The sequence below is a fragment of the Triticum urartu genome, chromosome 7, assembly GCF_003073215.2.
Source record: "Triticum urartu cultivar G1812 chromosome 7, Tu2.1, whole genome shotgun sequence".
NCBI classification, from domain to species: Eukaryota; Viridiplantae; Streptophyta; class Magnoliopsida; order Poales; family Poaceae; genus Triticum; species Triticum urartu.
This window is the reverse complement of record NC_053028.1, coordinates 87,144,374-87,166,344: the sequence shown is the minus strand read 5'-3', so window position 1 is coordinate 87,166,344 and position 21,971 is coordinate 87,144,374. Positions and strand designations below refer to the sequence as shown.

Here is a 21,971-nt window from a genome sequence, read left to right as displayed (position 1 = left end):
TCAAACCTCTAACCCACCATATCCTAGCAAACCATTGATTGGCTATGTTACCGCTTTGCTCAGCCCCTCTTATAGCGTTGCTAGTTGCAGGTGAAGATTGGAGATCCGTTCCTTGTTGGAACATTATTTACTTGTTGGGATATCATTATATTTCCTTATTATCTTAATGCATCTATATACTTGGTAAAGGGTGGAAGGCTCGGCCTCTCGCCTAGTGTTTTGTTCCACTCTTGCCGCCGTAGTTTCCGTCATATCGGTGTTATGTTCCCGGATTTTGCGTTCCTTACGCGGTTGGGTTATAATGGGAACCCCTTGATAGTTCGTCTTGATTAAAGCTTTTCCAGCAATGCCCAACCTTGGTTTTACCATTTGCCACCTAGCCTCTTTTTCCCTTGGGTTTCCGGAGCCCGAGGGTCATCTTATTTAACCCCCCCGGGCCAGTGCTCCTCTGAGTGTTGGTCCAACCTAGAGCCCCTTGCAGCGCCACCTCGGGGAAACTCGAGGGCTTCTTTTAGTTGTACGGATTGCTTATCCGATTGTGCCCTGAGAACGAGATATGTGCAGCTCCTATCGGGATTTGTCGGCACATTCGGGCGGTGTTGCTGGATTTGTTTTAACCTGTCGAAGTGTCTTGAAGAACCGAGATACCGAGTCTGATCGGAATGTCTCGGGAGGAGGTCTATGAAGGAAATATGCCCTAGAGGCAATAATAAAGTTATTATTTATTTCCTTATATCATGATAAATGTTTATTATTCATGCTAGAATTGTATTAACCGGAAACATAATACATGTGTGAATACATAGACAAAAGAGTGTCACTAGTATGCCTCTACTTGACTAGCTTGTTAATCGAAGATGGTTATGTTTCCGAACCATAAACAAAAGAGTTGTTATTTGATTAACGGGATCATATCATTAGTATGTTGCTATTGCTTTCTTCATGACTTATACATGTTCCTATGACTATGAGATTATGCAACTCCCGTTTGCCGGAGGAACACTTTGTGTGCTACCAAACGTCACAACGTAACTGGGTGATTATAAAGGAGCTCTACAGGTGTCTCCAAAGGTACATGTTGGGTTGGCGTATTTCGAGATAAGGATTTGTCACTCCGATTGTCGGAGAGGTATCTCTGGGCCCTCTCGGTATTACACATCACATAAGCCTTGCAAGCATTGCAACTAATGAGTTAGTTGTGAGATGATGTATTACGGAACGAGTAAAGAGACTTGCCGGTAACGAGATTGAACTAGGTATTAAGATACCGATGATCGAATCTCGGGCAAGTAACATACCGATGACAAAGGGAACAACGTATGTTGTTATGCGGTCTGACCGATAAAAGATCTTTGTAGAATATGTAGGAGCCAATATGAGCATCGAGGTTCCGCTATTGGTTATTGACCGGAGACGTGTCTCGGTCATGTCTACATTGTTCTCGAACCCGTAGGGTCCGCACGCTTAAGGTTTCGATGACAGTTATATTATGAGTTTATGCATTTTGATGTACCGAAGTTTGTTCGGAGTCCCGGATGTGATCGCGGACATGACGAGGAGTCTCGAAATGGTCGAGACATAAAGATTGATATATTGGAAGCCTATATTTGGATATCGGAAGTGTTCCGGGTGAAATCGGGATTTTACCGAAGTACCGGGAGGTTACCGGAACCCCCCGGGAGGTATATGGGCCTTAGTGGGCTTTAGTGGAAGAGAGGAGAGGTGGCCAGGGCTGGGCCGCGCGCCCCTCCCCCCCTAGTCCGAATAGGACAAGGAGAGGGGGGCGGCGCCCCCCCCTTCCTTCTCTCTCTCCTCTTTCCCCCTCCCGAATCCTATTCCAACTAGGAAGGGGGGGGAGTCCTACTCCCAGTGGGAGTAGGACTCCTCCTGGCCGGCCGCACCCCCCCCCTTGATCCTTTATATACGGGGGCAGGGGGCACCCCTAGACACACAAGTTGATCCACGTGATCATATTCTTAGCCGTGTGCGGTGCCCCCTTCCACCATAGTCCTCGATGATATTGTAGCGGTGCTTAGGCGAAGCCCTGCGACGGTAGTACATCAAGATCGTCACCACGCCGTCGTGCTGACGGAACTCTTCCCCGACACTTTGCTGGATCAGAGTCCGGGGATCGTCATCGAGCTGAACGTGTGCTAGAACTCGGAGGTGCCGTAGTTTCTGTGCTTTATCGGTCGGGCCGTGAAGACGTATGACTACATCAACCGCGTTGTGCTAACGCTTCTGCTGTCGGTCTACAAGGGTACGTAGATCACACTCTCCCCTCTTGTTGCTATGCATCACCATGATCTTGCGTGTGCGTAGGAATTTTTTTGAAATTACTACGTTACCCAACAGTGGCATCCGAGCCTAGGTTTTATGTGTTGATGATTATATGCACGAGTAGAACACAAGTGAGTTGTGGGCGATATAAGTCATACTGCTTACCAGCATGTCATACTTTGGTTCGGCGGTATTGTTGGACGAAGCGGCCCGGACCGACATTACGCGTACGCTTACGCGAGACCGGTTCTCCCGACGTGCTTTGCACAAAGGTGGCTAGCGGGTGACAGTTTCTCCAACTTTAGTTGAACCGAGTGTGGCTACGCCCGGTCCTTGCGAAGGTTAAAACAACACCAACTTGACAAACTATTGTTGTGGTTTTGATGCGTAGGTAAGATTGGTTCTTGCTTAAGCCCGTAGCAGCCACGTAAAACTTGCAACAACAAAGTAGAGGACGTCTAACTTGTTTTTGCAGGGCATGTTGTGATGTGATATGGTCAAGACATGATGCTAAATTTTATTGTATGAGATGATCATGTTTTGTAACCGAGTTATCGGCAACTGGCGGGAGCCATATGGTTGTCGCTTTATTGTATGCAATGCAATCGCGCTGTAATGCTTTACTTTATCACTAAACGGTAGCGATAGTCGTGGAAGCATAAGATTGGCGAGACAACAACGATGCTACGATGGAGATCAAGGTGTCGCGCCGGTGACGATGGTGATCACGACGGTGCTTCGAAGATGGAGATCACAAGCACAAGATGATGATGGCCATATCATATCACTTATATTGATTTCATGTGATGTTTATCTTTTATGCATCTTATCTTGCTTTGATTGACGGTAGCATTATAAGATGATCTCTCACTAATTATCAAGAAGTGTTCTCCCTGAGTATGCACCGTTGCGAAAGTTCTTCATGCTGAGACACCACGTGATGATCAGGTGTGATAAGCTCTACGTTCAAATACAACGGGTGCAAAACAGTTGCACACACGGAATACTCAGGTTATACTTGACGAGCCAAGCATATACAGATATGGCCTCGGAACACGGAGACCGAAAGGTCGAGCGTGAATCATATAGCAGATATGATCAACATAGCGATGTTCACCAATGAAACTACTCCATCTCACGTGATGATCGGACATGGTTTAGTTGATTTGGATCACGTAATCACTTAGAGGATTAGAGGGATGTCTATCTAAGTGGGAGTTCTTAAGTAATATGATTAATTGAACTTGAATTTCTCATGAACTTAGTCCTGGTAGTATTTTGCAAATTATGTTGTAGATCAATAGCTCGCGTTGTTGCTTCCCTGTGTTTATTTTGATATGTTCCTAGAGAAAATTGTGTTGAAAGATGTTAGTGGCAATGATGCGGATTGGATCCGTGATCTGAGGTTTATCCTCATTGCTGCACAGAAGAATTATGTCCTTGATGCACCGCTAGGTGACGGACCTATTGCAGGAGCAGATGCAGACGTTATGAACGTTTGGCTAGCTCAATATGATGACTACTTGATAGTTTAGTGCACCATGCTTAATGGCTTAGAATCGGGACATCAAAGATGTTTTGAACGTCATGGAGCATATGAGATGTTCCAGGAGTTGAAGTTAATATTTCAAGCAAATACCCGAGTTGAGAGATATGAAGTCTCCAACAAGTTCTATAGCTAAAAGATGGAGGAGAATTGCTCAACTAGTGAGCATGTGCTCAGATTGTCTGAGTACTACAATCGCTTGAATCAAGTGGGAGTTAATCTTCCAGATAAGATAGTGATTGACAGAATTCTCTAGTCACCATCACCAAGTTAGTAGAACTTCGTGATGAACTATGATATGCAAGGGATAACGGAAACGATTCCCAAGCTCTTCGTAATGCGGAAATTGACGAAGGTAGAAATCGAGAAAAACATCAAGTGTTGATGGTAGACAAGACCACTAGTTTCAACAAAAGGGCAGAGGGAAGAAGGGGAACTTCAAGAAGAACAACAAGCAAGTTGTTGCTCAAGTGAAGAAGCCCAAGTCTGGTCCTAAGCCTGAGACTAAGTGTTTCTACTGCAAAGGGATTGGTCACTGGAAGCAGAACTACCCCAAGTGATTGGCAGATAAGAAGGATGGCAAAGTGAACATAAGTATATTTGATATACATGTTATTGATGTGTACTTTACTAGTGTTTATAGCAACCCCTCAGTATTTGATACTAGGTCAGTTGCTAAGATTAGTAACTCGAAACGGGAGTTGCAGAATAAACAGAGACTAGTTAAGGGTGAAGTGACGATGTGTGTTGGAAGTGGTTCCAAGATTGATATGATCATCATCGCACACTCCCTATACTTTCGGGATTAGTGTTGAACCTGAATAAGTGTTATTTGGTGTTTGCGTTGAGCATGAATATGATTTGATCATGTTTATTTTAATACGGTTATTCATTTAAGTAAGAGAATAAATTGTTGTTCTGTTTACATGAATAAAACCTTATATGGTTACACACCCAATGAAAATAGTTCGTTGGATCTCGATCGTAGTGATACACATAATCATAATATTGAAACCAAAAGATGCAAAGTTGATGCTTGCGAACCATGCCTCATGGGCAAGATGACTAAAACGCCGTTCTCCGGAACTATGGAGCGAGCAACTGACTTATTGGAAATAATACATACTGATGTATGAGATCCGATGAGTGTTAAGGCTCGTGGTGGGTATCATTATTTTCTGACCTTCACAGATGATTTGAGCAGATATGGGTATATCTACTTAATGAAACACAAGTCTGAAATATTTGAAAAGTTCAAAGAATTTCAGAGTGAAGTGGAGAATCATCGTAACAAGAAAATAAAAGTTTCTACGATATGATCGCAGAGGTAAAATATTTGAGTTACAGTCTGGCCTTCAGTTAAAACAATGTGAAATAGTTTCACTACTCACGCCACCTGGAACACCACAGCATAGTGGTGTGTCCGAACATCATAACCGTACTTTATTAGATATGGTGCGATCTATGATGTCTCTTACCAATCTACCACTATCGTTTTGGGGTTATGCATTAAAGACAGCTGCATTCACGTTTAAAATGGCACCATCTAAGTCCGTTGAGACGACACAGTCTGAACTGTGGTTTGGCAAGAAACCAAAGTTGTCGTTTCTTAAAGTTTGGGATTGTGATGCTTATATGAAAAAGTTTCATCCTGATAAGCTCAAACCCAAATCGGAGAAATATGTCTTCATAGGATACCCAAAGGAGACTATTGGGTACACCTTCTATCACAGATCCGAAGGCAAGACATTCGTTGCTAAGAATGGATCCTTTCTAGAGAAGGAGTTTCTCTTGAAAGAAGTGAGTGGGAGGAAAGTAGAACTTGATAAGGTAATTGTACCTTCTCCCTTATTGAAAAGTAGTTCGTCACAAGAAATTTGTTCCTGTGACTACTACACCAATTAGTGAAGAAGACTAATGATGATGATCATGTAACTTTAGATCAAGTTAATACCGAATCTCATAGGTAAACCAGAGTGAGATCCGCACCAAAGTGGTACGGTAATCCTGTTCTGGAAGTCATGTTACTAGACCATGACGAACTTGCGAACTATGAGGAAGCGATGATGAGCCTAGATTCTGCGAAATGGCTTGAGGCCATGAAATCTGAGATGAGATCCATGTATGAGAACAAAGTATGGACTTTGATGGATTTGCCCGATGATCGGCAAGCCATAGAAAATAAATGGATCTTCAAGAGGAAGACGGACGCTGATAGTAGTGTTACTATCTACAAAGCTAGAATTGTCGCAAAAGGTTTTCGACAAGTTCAAGGTGTTGACTACGATGAGAGTTTCTCACTCGTATCTATGCTTAAGTCTGTCCGAATCATGTTAGCAATTGCCGCATTTTATGAAATCCAGCAAATGAATGTCAAAACTGCATTCCTGAATGGATTTCTGGAAGAAGAGTTGTATATGATGCAGCCGGAAGGTTTTGTCGATCCAAAAGGAGCTAACAAAGTGTGCAAGCTCCAGCGATCCATTTATGGACTGGTGCAAGCCTCTCGGAGTTGGAATAAACGCTTTGATAGTATGATCAAAGCATATAGTTTTATACAGACTTGCTGTGAAGCCTGTATTTACAAGAAAGTGAGTGGGAGCACTACAGCATTTCTGATAAGTATATGTGAATGACATATTGTTGATCGGAAATAATGTAGAATTATTCTACAAAGCATAAAGGAGTGTTTTTAAAGAAGTTTTTCAAAGAAAGACCTCGGTGAAGCTGCTTACATATTAAGCATCAAAATCCATAGAGATAGATCAAGACGCTTGATAAGTTTTTTCAATGAGTACATACCTTGACAATATTTTCAAGTAGTTCAAAAATGGAACAGTCAAAGAAAGAGTTCTTGGCTGTGTTACAAGGTATAAAATTGAGTAAGACTCAAAGCCCGACCACGGCAGAAGATAGAAAGAGAATGAAAGTCATTCCCTATGCCTCAGCCATAGGTTCTATAAAGTATGCCATGATGTGTACCAGATCTATTGTATACCCTACACTGTGTTAAGCAAGGGAGTACAATAGTGATCTAAGAGTAGATCACTGGACATTGGTCAAAATTATCCTTAGTGGAATAAGGAAATATTTCTCGATTATGGAGGTGACAAAAGGTTCGTCGTAAAAAGTTACGTCGATGCAAGTTTTGACACAGATCTGGATGACTCTAAGTCTCGATCTAGATACATATTGAAAGTGGGAGCAATTATCTAGAGTAGCTCCGTGCAGAGCATTGTAGACATAGAATTCGCAAAATACTTACGGATCTGTATGTGACAGACCCGTTGACTAAAATTATCTCACAAGAAAAACATGATCACACCTTAGTACTCTTTGGGAGTTAATCACATAAATGATGTGAACTAGATTATTGACTCTAGTAAACCCTTTGGGTATAGGTCACATGACGATGTGAACTATGGGTGTTAATCACATGGTGATGTGAACTCTTAGTGTTGAATCACATGGCGATGTAAACTAGATTATTGACTCTAGTGCAAGTGGGGGACTGAAGGAAATATGCCCTAGAGGCAATAATAAAGTTATTATTTATTTCCTTATATCATGATAAATGTTTATTATTCATGCTAGAATTGTATTAACCGGAAACATAATACATGTGTGAATACATAGACAAACAGAGTGTCACTAGTATGCCTCTACTTGACTAGCTTGTTAATCGAAGATGGTTATGTTTCCTAACCATAAACAAAAGAGTTGTTATTTGATTAACGGGATCACATCATTAGGAGAATGATGTGATTGACATGACCCATTCCATAAGCTTAGCACTCGATCATTTAGTATGTTGCTATTGCTTTCTTCATGACTTATACATGTTCCTATGACTATGAGATTTTGCAACTCCCGTTTGCCGGAGGAACACTTTGTGTGCTACCAAATGTCACAACGTAACTGGGTGATTATAAAGGAGCTCTATAGGTGTCTCCAAAGGTACATGTTGGGTTGGCGTATTTCGAGATTAGGATTTGTCACTCCGATTGTTGGAGAGGTATCTCTGGGCCCTCTCGGTAATGCACATCACATAAGCCTTGCAAGCATTGCAACTAATGAGTTAGTTGTGAGATGATGTATTACGGAACGAGTAAAGTGACTTGCCGGTAACGAGATTGAGCTAGGTATTAAGATACCGACGATCGAATCTCGGGCAAGTAACATACCGATGACAAAGGGAACAACGTATGTTGTTATGCGGTCTGACCGATAAAAGATCTTCGTAGAATATGTAGGAGCCAATATGAGCATCCAGGTTCCGCTATTGGTTATTGACCGGAGACGTGTCTCGGTCATGTCTACATTGTTCTCGAACCCGTAGGGTCCGCACGCTTAAGGTTTCGATGACAGTTATATTATGAGTTTATGCATTTTGATGTACCGAAGTTTGTTCGGAGTCCCGGATATGATCACGGACATGACGAGGAGTCTCGAAATGGTCGAGACATAAATATTGATATATTGGAAGCCCATATTTGGATATCGGAAGTGTTTCGGGTGAAATCGGCATTTTACCGGAGTACCGGGAGGTTACCGGAAACCCCCGGGAGGTATATGGGCCTTAGTGGGCTTTAGTGGAAGAGAGGAGAGGTGGCCAGGGCTGGGCCGCGCGCCCCTCCCCCCCTAGTCCGAATAGGACAAGGAGAGGGGGGCGGCGCCCCCCCTTCCTTCTCTCTCTCCTCTTTCCCCCTCCCGAATCCTATTCCAACTAGGAAAGGGGGGATCCTACTCCCGGTGGGAGTAGGACTCCTCCTGGCGCGCCCTCCTCCTGGCCGGCGGCACCCCCCCTTGATCCTTTATATACGGGGGCAGGGGGCACCCCTAGACACACAAGTTGATCCACGTGATCATATTCTTAGCCGTGTGCGGTGCCCCCTTCCACCATAGTCCTCGATGATATTGTAGCGGTGCTTAGGCGAAGCCCTGCAACGGTAGTACATCAAGATCGTCACCACGCCGTCGTGCTGACGGAACTCTTCCCCGACACTTTGCTGGATCGGAGTCCGGGGATCGTCATCGAGCTGAACGTGTGCTAGAACTCGGAGGTGACGTAGTTTTGGTGCTTGATCGGTCGGGCCGTGAAGACGTACGACTACATCAACCGCGTTGTGCTAACGCTTCCGCTGTCGGTCTACAAGGGTACGTAGATCACACTCTCCCCTCTCATTGCTATGCATCACCATGATCTTGCGTGTGCGTAGGAATTTTTTTGAAATTACTACGTTCCCCAACAGTCTATTCCTTTGTTGACCGTGAGAGCTTGTCATGGGCTAAGTTGGGACTCCCCTGCAGGGATTTGAACTTTCGAAAGCCGTGCCCGCAGTTATGGGCAGATGGGAATTTGTTAATGTCCGGTTGTAGATAACAGGAACCTTAACTTAATTAAAATGAATCAATAGTGTGAGTTACCTTGATGGTCTCTTCTCGGCGGAGTCCGGGAAGTGAACACGGTGTTGGAGTAATGTTTGCCCAGGTTGCTCTCTAGTTATTCGTTCGCGCCTTGCCTCCTCTTCTCGCTCTCTTTTGCGAACAGGATAGCCACCATATATGCTAGTCGCTTGCTGCAGCTCCACATATTTACCTTGCCATACCTATTAAGCTTAAATAGTCTTGATCGCGAGGGTGCGAGATTGCTGAGTCCCTGTGGCTCACAGATTACTATTACACCAGATGCAGGGCCTGATGATTCCGCTCCAGGTGACGCGCTCGAGCTCAAGGGGAGTTCGACGAGGACTCTCAACGATACTATGTTTCCTTTCCTGATGATCAGTAGTGGTGCCCAGTTGGGGGTGATCGGGACCGTGTCGCATGTTGGGTTATCTTTTATTTTGGCGCCGTAGTCAGGCCATGAGTGTTTGGATGATGTAATGCTATTTTATGTACTTGATTGACGTGGCGAGTGTAAGCCAACTATGTTATCTCCCCTTTTATTATCTATATTACATGGGATGTTGTGAAGATTGCCTAACTTGCGACATATGCCTTCAATGCGATTATGTCTCTAAGTCGTGCCTCGACACGTGGGAGCTATTAGTCACATCGAGGGTGTTACACTTTGTAGGTGTTGTTGGATAGGTTTGCAATAAAGTAAAGAGCACGAAAATAAAACTAGGGGCTGTTAAGGTAAAGAAGCAACTAAAATAAATATAGCGAGTGTGGAAAAGTGGTGGTAGGAGTTGCGAAATTGTCCCTTAAGTAATTAACTACTTTACTAGACCGATAGCAGGTATTATGTGGGAGAGGCCACTGCTAGCATGTCATCCCTTACTTGGAATTCTATGCACTTATGATTGGAACTATTAGCAAGCATCCGCAACTACTAATGTTCATTAAGGTAAAACCCAACCATAGCATTAAGATATATTGGTCCCCCTTCAATCCCGTATGCATCAATTTCTATGCTAGGTTGAAGCTTCTGTCACTCTTGCCCTCCAATACATAGTCTTATCGACATACAACTAACCATATGGTGTGATCCACATGCGTGCTCATATGATGGGCACCAAAGTACAACAACATAACCACAAGCAAATTAAATCAATCATAGCAATTCATCAACCACTGATAGGACAACAAAAATCTACTCAGACATCATAGGATGGCAACACATCATTGGATAATAATATGAAGCATAAAGCACCATGTTCAAGTAGAGGGTACAGCATGTTGCGGGAGAGTGGACCGCTGTATATAGAGGGGGGAAGGAGATGGAGATGTTGGTGAAGATGGCGGAGGTGTTGGTGTAGATCGCGGTGATGATGATGGCCCCCGGTGGCACTCTGGTGCCACCGGAAGTGAGGGGGAGAGAGCCCTCCTCCTCCTTCTTCTTCCTTGACCTCCTCCCTAGATGGGAGAAGGGTTTCCCCTCTGGTCCATGGCCTCCATGGCAAGGGAGGGACGAGAGCCCTTCGAGATTGGATCTGTCTCTCTGTCTCTCTCTGTTTCTGCGTTCTCAAATTCTTCCCTTTCACCGTTTCTTATATTTCCGGAGATCCGTAACTTTGATTGGGCTGAAATTTTAACACGATCTCTATCCGGATATTAGATTTCTTGCGGCGAAAGAAGGGCTCCAACCGCCTTACGGGGTGGCCACGAGGGTCAGGGCACGCCTGACACCCTGGGGCGCGCCCCCCTATCTCGTGGGCCCCTCGAGCATCGTCTCGCGTGGATTCTTCTTCCCAAAAATCATATATATTCCAAAAAAAATCTCTGTCAGTTTTTATTCCGTTTGGACTCCGTTTGATATGGATATTCTGCGAAACAAAAAACATGCAACAAACAGGAACTGGCACTGGGCACCGGATCAATATGTTAGTCCCAAAAATAGTATAAAAAGTTGCCAAAAGTATATGAAAGTTGAATAATATTGGCATGGAACAATCAAAAATTATAGATACGACGGAGACGTATCAGCATCCCCAAGCTTAATTCCTGCTCGTCCTCGAGTAGGTAAATAATAAAAAAGATAATTTTTGATGTGGAATGCTACCTAGCATAATCTTGATCATATGTCTAATCATGGCATGAATATTAAGATACGAGTGATTCAAAGCAATAGTCTATCCTTTGACATTAAGACAATAATACTTCAAGCATACTAATAAAGCAATCATGTATTTTCAAAATAACATGGGCAAAGAAAGTTATCCCTACAAAATCATATAGTCTGGCTATGCTCCATCTTCACCACACAAAATATTCAAATCATGTACAACCCCGATGACAAGCCAAGCAATTGTTTCATACTTTTGACGTTCTCAAATCTTTTCAACTTTCACGCAATATATGAGCGTGAGGCATGGACGTAGCACTATAGGTGGAATAGAATATTATGGCGGAGAAGACAAAAAGGAGAAGATAGTCTCACATCAACTCGGCGTATCAACGGGCTATGGAGATGCCCATCAATAGATATCAATGTGAGTGAGTAGGGATTGCCATGCAACGGATGCACTAGAGCTATAAGTGTATGAAAGCTCCAACTGAAACTAAGTGGGTGTGCATCCAACTTGCTTGCTCATGAAGACCTCGGGCATTTTGTGGAAGCCCATTATCGGAATATACAAGCCAAGTTCTATAATGAATATTCCCACTAGTATATGAAAGTGATAACTCAAGAGACTCTCTATATGAAGAACATGGTGCTACTTTGAAGCACAAGTGTGGGAAAAGGATAGTAGCACTGCCCCTTCTCTCTTTTTCTCTCATTTTTTTTATTTTTTTATTTTTATTTTTTTTGTGGGCTTCTTTGGCCTCTTTTTTTATTTGGCCTTCTTTGGCCTCTTTTATTTTTTTGTACAGTCCGGAGTTTCATCCCGACTTATGGGGGAATTATAGTCTCCATCATCCTTTCCTCACTGGGGCAATGCTCTAATAATGATGATCATCACACTTTTATTTACTTACAACTCAATACTACAACTCGATACTAGAACAAAGATATGACTCTATATGAATGCCTCCGGCGGTGCACCGAGATGTGCAATGATCTAGCGTAGCAATGACATCAAAAAACGGACAAGCCATGAAAACATCATGCTAGCTATCTTACGATCATGCAAAGCAATATGACAATGAATGCTCAAGTCATGTATATGATGATGATGGAAGTTGCATGGCAATATATCTCGGAATGGCTATGGAAATGCCATGATAGGTAGGTATGGTGGCTGTTTTGAGGAAGGTATATGGTGGGTTTATGGTACCGGCAAAAGTTGCGCGGTACTAGAGAGGCTAGCAATGGTGGAAGGGTGAGAGTGTGTATAATCCATGGACTCAACATTAATCATAAAGAACTCACATAATTATTGCAAAAATCTATTAGTCATCGAAACAAAGTACTACGCGCATGCTCCTAGGGGGATAGATTGGTAGGAAAAGACCATCGCTCGTCCCCGACCGCCACTCATAAGGAAGACAATCAATAAATAAATCATGCTCCGACTTCGTTACATAACGGTTCACCATACGTGCATGCTACGGGAATCACAAACCTCAACACAAGTATTTCTACAATCCACAACTACCCACTAGCATGACTCTAATATCACCATCTTTATATCGCAAAACTATTGCAAGGAATCAAACATATCATATTCAGTGATCTACAAGTTTTATGTAGGATTTTATGACTAACCATGTGAATGACCAGTTCCTGTCATCTCTCCAAATAGATATAAGTGAAGCAAGAGATTTTAATTCTTTCTACAAAAGATATGCCCGTGCTCTAACAAATCTAAGTGAAGCAAAAAGAGCATTATACAAATTGCGGTTTTCTATGTAAAGAGAAACAGGCAATCCAAACTTCAAATGATATGAGTGAAGCACATGAAGCATTCTATAAAGCCATACTCAGAAGATATAAGTGAAATGCATAGAGCATTCTATAAATCAACCGAGGACTATCTCATACCAGCATGGTTCATAAAAGAAAAATGAAAACTAAATGCAAAAGACGCTCCAAGATTGCACATATCGCATGAACGAAACGAATCCGAAAACATACCGATACTTGTTGAAGAAAGAGGGGATGCCTCCCCAGCATCCCCAAGCTTAGACGCTTGAGTCTCCTTGAATATTTACTTGGGGTGCCTCAGGCATCCCCAAGCTTGAGCTCTTGCCTCTCTTCCTTCTTCTCACATCGAGACCTTCTCGATCATCGAACACTTCATCCACACAAAACTTCAACAGAAAACTCGGTAAGATCCGTTAGTATAATAAAGCAAATCACCACTATAAGTACTGTTGCAAACCAATTCATATTTTGTTTTTGCATTGTGTCTACTGTAGCATAACTTTTTCATGGCTTAATCCACTAGTATAAATTGATAGTTTCATCAAAACAAGCAAACTATGCATCAAAAACAGAACCTGTCTAAAACAGAACAGTCTGTAGCAATCTGAACATTCACGATACTTCTGATATTTGATAAATTCTACCAAAATTATGAAAAATAAACAATTTGTATAGGAAGACAGTGCAAAAAGAATCATAACCATTTGATGTTTCAGCTAAAAATGTAAAATCACGCACTACAGCCAAAGTTTCTGTGCTGCACCGTACAAACCATCAAGCAAATGTAAACATCCTAAAGGCAAGCCTTGGCACATTATTTTTATAATACAATGGAATTGTACAAGGGGATAATTATTTTTGTTGAAAATTTTCTGTAATCAAGATTCACAAAGTTGTCGTGAGCATGAACAAAGTTCAAGGAGCTCTCCCACTTCAACAGTGCTTGTCTTTCTCACTTTCACTTTCCTTTTTGAAAAGTTTTGGGTTCCCCTCTTTATTTTTGTTGTTTTTAAACTATATGAAAGCACTTAATAGAAATAAATGACTCTCTAAAACTTCCGGGTTGTCTCCCTGGCAACGCTTTCTTTAAAGCCATTAAGCTAGGCATATAGTGCCCAAGTAGTGAATCCACCCGGATCCCAAGGTATATCAAAGCCAATTTTAATTAACAATGATTTGTAATTTAGTAGTGAGCACAAAGCAACATATATCAATCAATGACGAAGTCTAACTCTCTTCCTATGCATCGGCATGTCGTAAAAGAACAATTCATGCACACCTAGTAAAGGCCAACACATAGTATAAACAGTTTCTTACAATTTTATCATGTTGGAAAAATAGAGAGGTGGAGATATAGTTCCTCTCTCATAATAATTGCAAGTAGGAGCAGCAAGCACATGCATATTATATTTATCAAAATCATCATGTGCAACGGTAAAATGCAACCCATCAATATAATCCTTAATAAGTGCAAACTTCTCCGATATAGTATAATCAAGAGAATTCAAAAAGATAATAGGACTATCATGCGTGGGTGTAATAGCAACAATTTCATGTTTAATATAAGGACTATAGCAAGTTCATCTCCATAAGCATAATTCATATTGGCATCTTGGCCACAAGCATAGCAAGCATCATCAAAAAGGGATATTTCAAGAGAATCAATGGGATCATAACAGTCATCATAGCAATCATCCTTCGGTAAGCACGAAGGGGAATTAAACAATGTATGAGTTGAAGAGTTACTCTCATTAGAAGGTGGGCACGGGTGATCAATCCGCTCTTACTCCTTTTGTTCTTCGCTCTCCTCATCTTTTTCATCCAATGAGCTCATAGTGTCATCAATTTCTTCTTCCATAGACTCCTGCAAAATATTAGTCTCTTCTTGGACAGCGGAGTATTCCTCAATATATTGTTTAACATAGGTATTAGAAGCATAATTATCATAGCAATATTTAAGTATAGCAAAATTTTCAGATTTGTGAAAAGTAGCATCATACTTTTCAATCAAAGAAGCAATTTCATAAGCACCCTCAAAAGCAACAAATTCTTCAATTTGTTGAACATCATAGTAACTGTAAACACATTTAGCATAAGAAGATAAGATTCCATTATCAATAAACTCACATTGGTAGGGAAGGTGTTCCTTAGGGTTTTCAGTACAACAAGTAAAATCATATATTTCGCATAAATTCCAAGCATAGCATTGCAAACGTTGAATTTGACCCCATAATAGTTTCCCTTTTTCAGATATACGGTGCCGCACATAACAATCATGCTCATCTAAGGATTTGCCCTCAACTAAGCTAGTGGGTTTCAGCACGAGCACAAAGGGATCGAAGATGATCCAAGTAATAAGCTTCAACAGAGTAATAGATTTTGATTGGTTCTTCAACCATTGGTTCAGTAGGTACAACTAATTTTTTTGGTATTTTGCGTTTCCTACCCATAACTAAAGATAGAAAATAACTAAGAACAGCAAATAAAAATTACTTACACTACTAGATTTCTCATTATAACCGAGGGTCAAATTACCGTCGGATATTTTCCTTCACCGTCATCTTTCTTTATAACCGACGGTACACCGTCGGCAATCTCCCGTCGGCTATGCTTGGTCGGCCATTACAATAATAGCCGACGGGACCGTAGGGTAATACATTTTTCCACGGTATTTGGCTGACGGTGAGCCGTCGGTCATATTTTGGTCGCGAGCCAGCTCCCCAAAACTTGACGATGCTCATATCTGACGGTTTCCCGTCGGGAATTTATTTCCTGACAGTTATCAATTCCCCTCGGCTTTTGCAATAGGTGACGGCATATTTGGCCCCTTGGGGTTCATTATAACTAAGAGGAGAACCAAACTGTCAGCTAGTATAATCGCTGGTTGTGCATACACCCCTTCATTTATTCCTATAGTTGAGAGGCCTACGAACACCCTATATATATAGTCACCCTTAGAGGATTGCTTTTCATTTCAGATATATACAGAATTGCACAGCCCACACATGACCAAGTAACATATATTGTATATAGCACAACTTTCAAAATATCAGAAGAGTTGCATCAGAATTACATTGATCATGATGAACAATCTAGAAAGTTTAAAATGCAAAAAAAACTAAGATATAATGGTCCAAGCATTATTCATAAGCTAGATTGACCAAAACCCCATGATTTCACTTTGTTGAACGTCTTGAAGAAAGATCACCAGACTCGTCACCCTTCATCACCATATGGATCATAATGCTCGTCGCCAAATAGATCATAACACTCATCGCCATAGACATCATCACCCTTGCCATAGATCATGATTCTTCAGTATTGTCTCCCATTCCTAAGAAATGATTAGACTAGATGTAAGGGAGATGAAAATGACATACTGTAGTTGAAATTTAATTGATGATACAAAAAAGGAACTTAGATGTTCTAATTGACTGGTTAGATATCTAACAGTATGACTACGTACTCACCTTTTGGTCCTTCACATGCAATTTTCAGGTTTACATGAATCAGCAGGAACGCAACTCCAAGTAATAGACTGAGTACTACACGTTGCTCTGTGTACAAAAGGAATATACCAATAAACTGCACTAATGTCAATTTCATTATAAGTTTGCAACGGTTCAGAACACATCATGCTTTTCAAATTACTTGTAACATTAATATAATTCGAAGCACATGACATTTTTTAATTAACTATAACAATCCTATGTCCAGAACCCGCATGTACTATGGTTACACCAAGATGGCCAGGTGATACAGGTAAAAAAAACCTTATCTGAAAGACACATATGTCGTATCGATAATCGATTCATTGGCTTGTTGAAGTTGTAAAATGATAACCAAGTACAAATGTACAACAGACATCTGCAACCCCACTGAAGTATATATACTAGCGCTTATATTTTGCAGTCTGATGACACAACAGAAGCAGTAGACTAGCATAACACTATTGGCTAGTTTGGGCATACAATAAATACAAAAAACAGATTAAGAATGTCATGTAAAGAAAGATATAAATATAATTTTTCATTCAAACAAATTAAATAGCAGTAGCACACTAATCTCCACCAACAATAGTTTAGGTTATATTGCGCATAGCAAATTAAGCAACTTCTAATGTTTCGTATGACAGGTCACAATCATTCTTCATGTTAAGCTACCATTATTTCTGTATGCACTTCCAAAAAAATTCAATACTGTCCACTTTTTTAGATAAACAGAGAGGCGGCCCCCTGGTTCCATTACTAAAATGAAACCAAGTTTGCTGGACATTCTCAAAAGCATCAAGGTCTGGAAAGCTGAGGACCAAAAGAGGCAAAGCTAGTACAGGGAAAAACAAAAGCTAGAAAGGAGGACGCCTGATGAGGGTCAAACATGCCAGATCATATTGTCTAATGTTGAAATATTTTTCTCTGTGCAAATGATTTTACTGTAATTGATTATAGCAACATCTTTTCCTATATGAGTTCAACCAAATTGTGCCATCGCACCTTAATTAAGATGGATTTAATAGATAGATATCTCAGTTATGAGCCACATCTGGGAAAATAGGGCATAAGCAGGTGCATACATCATATACAATACAACAGTACCACGTAGGCAATGAGGTAATCTAAGAAATCAGGCTCAAATAAAAAGAGCATGTCTCAAAGCAAGTTATCCGCAGCATGCTCATGTTGTCCAGAACTAAATTGGCGCATAACTAAATGGGTAAGACATGATGGACTAACCTTTTCAGTTAGTCTTGACGAGCATCATCTCACCCCTTTCAAAGCCGCCTTCAGAATCTGATGTGGCCTATATTTATCAAACTGTAAGAACCCCTGCTCTACATCTTTGAGAAAGAACACACGGGACATGATGTTAACATGTCAGTGACTGCTTCAGCCTTAGGCATACAAGTTAAATGTTACAGAACTACAAAATACTGATAAGAAAAGCAAAAGCGAGATTACAAAACTTACAATTACATCTACGAACCAAAACTGAAGGAAAAAGAACTAGGAATGTACGTACTATGACATGAATGGAGGACCTCTTCAATGTTAGTTGGTTTGCTTACAGGGACTGCTAGTTAAGCTATACAGTAGTATCAAGTATACATGCCAGTCCTGATTACACACGCTGATATAGGGTCTCTTCTCTTATGTACTATTCCCAACTGCTGCAACTAGCTAGCCTTGACCAAACATGCATGCATCAACACAAGCTAGCCAGCTCAACTCACCGGCGCAAATGGCCACTTGCTAGTTAATCAAACTATTTTTCAACACATAGGCTTGACTTTATTTTCCAAACTAATAGGCTCGGCTTTGTTTTTCAACAACCATACAAAAGAAAAAAAAACTAAACAGACATGCAAACAACCATGGCCTCGTTATAGAACTTGAACCTCACCACCACACTAGCCCTTCATGGCACCATCTCCTCCATCTCCCCGGTATTCAACTTGAACAACAGGAGCAAATCCTGCACCCCAACCACCAGAACACAATCCCACCATCCATTACAAAAGCACACGTACACACGCCACATATATGACCTGCTCGACGAATTGCGCAAAGCCCAAAGGAAGAGGCGACCGGACCTGGTACAGGCGGGCGGAGGCGGGAGTGGGCGTGGTCCACTCGGCGACATCAGGGGGGCACACGGATGAGGAGGAGCTTCAGGAAGGGGCTGATACATGGCGTAGGAGGTGAAGGGAGAGAGAGACCATGAAGAAGACCGCCGCGGTCCCGAGGAGCGGTGTCGAGCACCTATTGGATGGGGGCGACGAGGTCAAGCCGGCCAGAGCTCGCAGCGTCGTGGCCGAGGGCTGCCAGATCTGCGGGCCAACAAGACGGAGACGGGAGTCAAAAGGACATTTTCGCGCCGGGAGGAAAAGCTAAGGGGCTGGGTGACGTTGCTGGACCAGGGAGAGAGACGAGGGTGGAACTGCGTGCCGAATCGACGGGCGACGACGGGATTGGCGCGTGGTGGCAGACTGGCGGGGATGGCGGAAAGAGAAGGAGCTGCGTGGGAGGTTTCATCAGAGGGAAAAGGGGGTGAGACATGGGAGGACGTGGCCACGTACATAAAATTTGTTATCAAGCGGGAAATATTGGACGGTCTTTGTACGATTGGCTAATGTTGGACCCAAATCAGCTCGAAAAATATGACCCAAATCAGGGAATCAATCTATATTTGACATTAATCGTTGTACGTAAATCTCATTGCTTCTGTAAAGAAATATAAAAGCGTTTAAATCACTACTTTATATGTTATAGCAGCTCTATTTAATAATACTCCCTCCGTCTTAAAATAAGTGTCTCAACTTTATGCTAATTTTAAGACACTTATTTTGAGACGGGGGGAGTATATTAGTATGCATATATAAAGTTATAGTTGACTGTGTGTGCTATACCGAGAAAGACTTTCTCCTTGCTTTATATATAAAGAAAACTACAAATTACAACCAGCCATACAACAAGAAACGGAAAATGAATCAACGAGATACACAACTTCACGAAACAACGACGGACTCAGATCATGTCATCAACGGCTCCGACAAGGGAGCTATTCACCGCCGGACGAAAGCCACACTCTTCCTCCCAAGGTCAAACTTGTTGTCCCGTCGCTGCCTCCGAAGAGGGCACCCCTGCACTCTCGTCCTGGATCGAAGGACGCCGTCCTGTCGGCAGGCAGAGCAACTCACCCTCGAGCACGAATGGACAGGCCAACCAGTTGCCGAGGATAGGACAACAGTCGTGGCGAGCTCACCCCTAAAGGAAACTCATACATCGCCACTGTCTCCGGCCAAGACCCAAACACCCACCGCAGCTGCCGAGCATGGACACTATTGAAGACCAGCGGACCACCACCGCACTGAGCCCTGACCACGAAGAGCTTCCAAGCTAGCACCTTCAAGAAGAAAGCAACGTCGATGCGCCGCCGTCGCCCAATCCGGAGATTTTGGGCTTTCGCCTGCAGCCAAGAGGCGGAGGGCTGGGTGTAGGTCTCGATGTTGCCCACAAGAAGGAAAACAGTGCCATGGGCGTCGCCAACATCGTGGCCGGCCTCATTGGTCAAGGGTTTACCCCAACGTAGAGCCTGCACCCAACACCCCTCGGACCTACAGAATCTACAACCAGAGTAATAAATTACCGATATAGAGATAAAACTTCTCAATGGAACTTGCAAGTCAACAATTAAAAGTGTGAAATTTATACATACATCTGTATATAAAATCAGCTTATGCGCGGATACATAGCCTGTGAGTAGACACTCTAGAATACTAGCTATTGGTTAATACTTATAGAGAAATGTATCATCTTGAATTATCTGGAATATAATTACAATTGGTCATTCCACATGTTTATTGACGTCATCCATTGAAGCATATCACAGAGAGTGAAAGTTACCCGTCGGTTATTGCTATCTCCCATTGGGTATTTTCCAAATAACCGAGAGTCACATATGTACCATCGGCCATTTGCACTAATAGGTGAGAGTTTTATTTTTCACCTTCGGCTATTAAATTTCACCGTCGGGCATTACATGTAATCCCTGAGGGTGTAGCAAAAACCGTTGGACATTATAATGAACCGTCGGGCATTTAATTGGATATCCGAGAGTTGGATTTTTACCGTCGGGCAATCTAGTATACCGCCGGCTATTGGTACACTAGTAGAAAACAGGGCTTTGGTCCAGGCCGAGTCAGCCCATTAGTCCCGGTTCAGTCCAGAACCGGGACCAATGTGGGCATTGGTCCCGGTTCGTGAGACCAGGGGGCCGGCCGGGCCACGTGGGCCATTGGTCCCGGTTCATCTGGACCTTTTGGTCCCGGTTGGTGGGATGAACCGGGACCAATGGGCCTCGCTCCTGGCCCACCACCATTGGTCCCGGTTCGTGGCTTGAACCGGGACCAAAGGCTCCCCTTTAGTCCCGGCTCATGTCACCAACCGGGACCAATGACGTGCCTATATATACCCCTCGCTCGCGAGCAGAGCACCGCAGTGCTCCGTTTTTCTCTGGCCGAGGGGAGAGGGCTTTGTGGTGCTCTAGCTCACCTCCTATGCACATGAGGTGTTCGATGGAATGGCCGAGCCACACTACTTAAGCTTTCTCCTCTCGAAGCTCGACCTCCAAGCTTCATTTTCCTCGCGATTTGTCTAGATTTAGCGGTCCGTCATGCCCCATCCCCGTCTTCACCGCCGTCGATCACCCGCGCCGATCTCATCACCGACACCACCGTGGTGAGCCTCTTGTTCTTATCTTCTTTCTGAAAGGAAAAATATTCTTACTTGTATGTTTAGATAGATACTTGTATCATTTTCTTACATTTATTATTGCACCTTATATAGTGCGATGGTTTTGGTATCCGCCCCCGTCGGCCCTCGTCCTGTCTATGATTCGGATGTGGTACGTATATTATCTTTATAACTATTGGTTCATTTATTGTTTATGAAAATTATGCCGACCAACGTGACATAGATTTTATTTATCTAGGATGTATGTGAATCGGAAATGCCAACCGACCCTATTGTCGAGAGGTTAAATTTAGTTGAAGAAGAAAACAATTTGTTGAAGGAAAAAATAAAAAAATGAGGAGGAGAAGATGATATTGGAGTTGCATGTTGCGGATGTCGTCGATGATCACAAGATCAAGATGGATGCAATGCGCTTGAAGATTAGAAAGATTAGAAAATATGCCATTCATACCGAGGCTTGGTATAAGATCAGACGAGATGATCCTGGTGATGTTGACGGCGAGCCCCCCAGGAAGAGGGTTCCTGCAAAGGTGATGTGGTATGCTCCTATAATACCACGGTTGAAACGTCTGTTCAGAAA

General features: G+C 42.6%; 1 long non-coding RNA gene across 3 annotated transcripts; it reads right to left on the bottom strand.

Moving 5' to 3' along the window:
* Positions 1-16,145: 16,145 nt before the first annotated feature.
* LOC125525047 lies at positions 16,146-19,221 on the bottom strand. Of its 3 annotated transcripts, XR_007291121.1 has the most exons (3): positions 17,873-19,164; positions 16,610-16,696; positions 16,146-16,473 (listed from the first exon to the last, which is right to left on the bottom strand). It is a non-coding gene; the product is annotated as an uncharacterized LOC125525047 (long non-coding RNA). The 3 variants fall into 3 exon arrangements; XR_007291120.1 differs by having other exon boundaries at positions 16,610-19,221; XR_007291122.1 differs by lacking the exon at positions 16,610-16,696 and having other exon boundaries at positions 17,873-19,221.
* Positions 19,222-21,971: the final 2,750 nt, after the last annotated feature.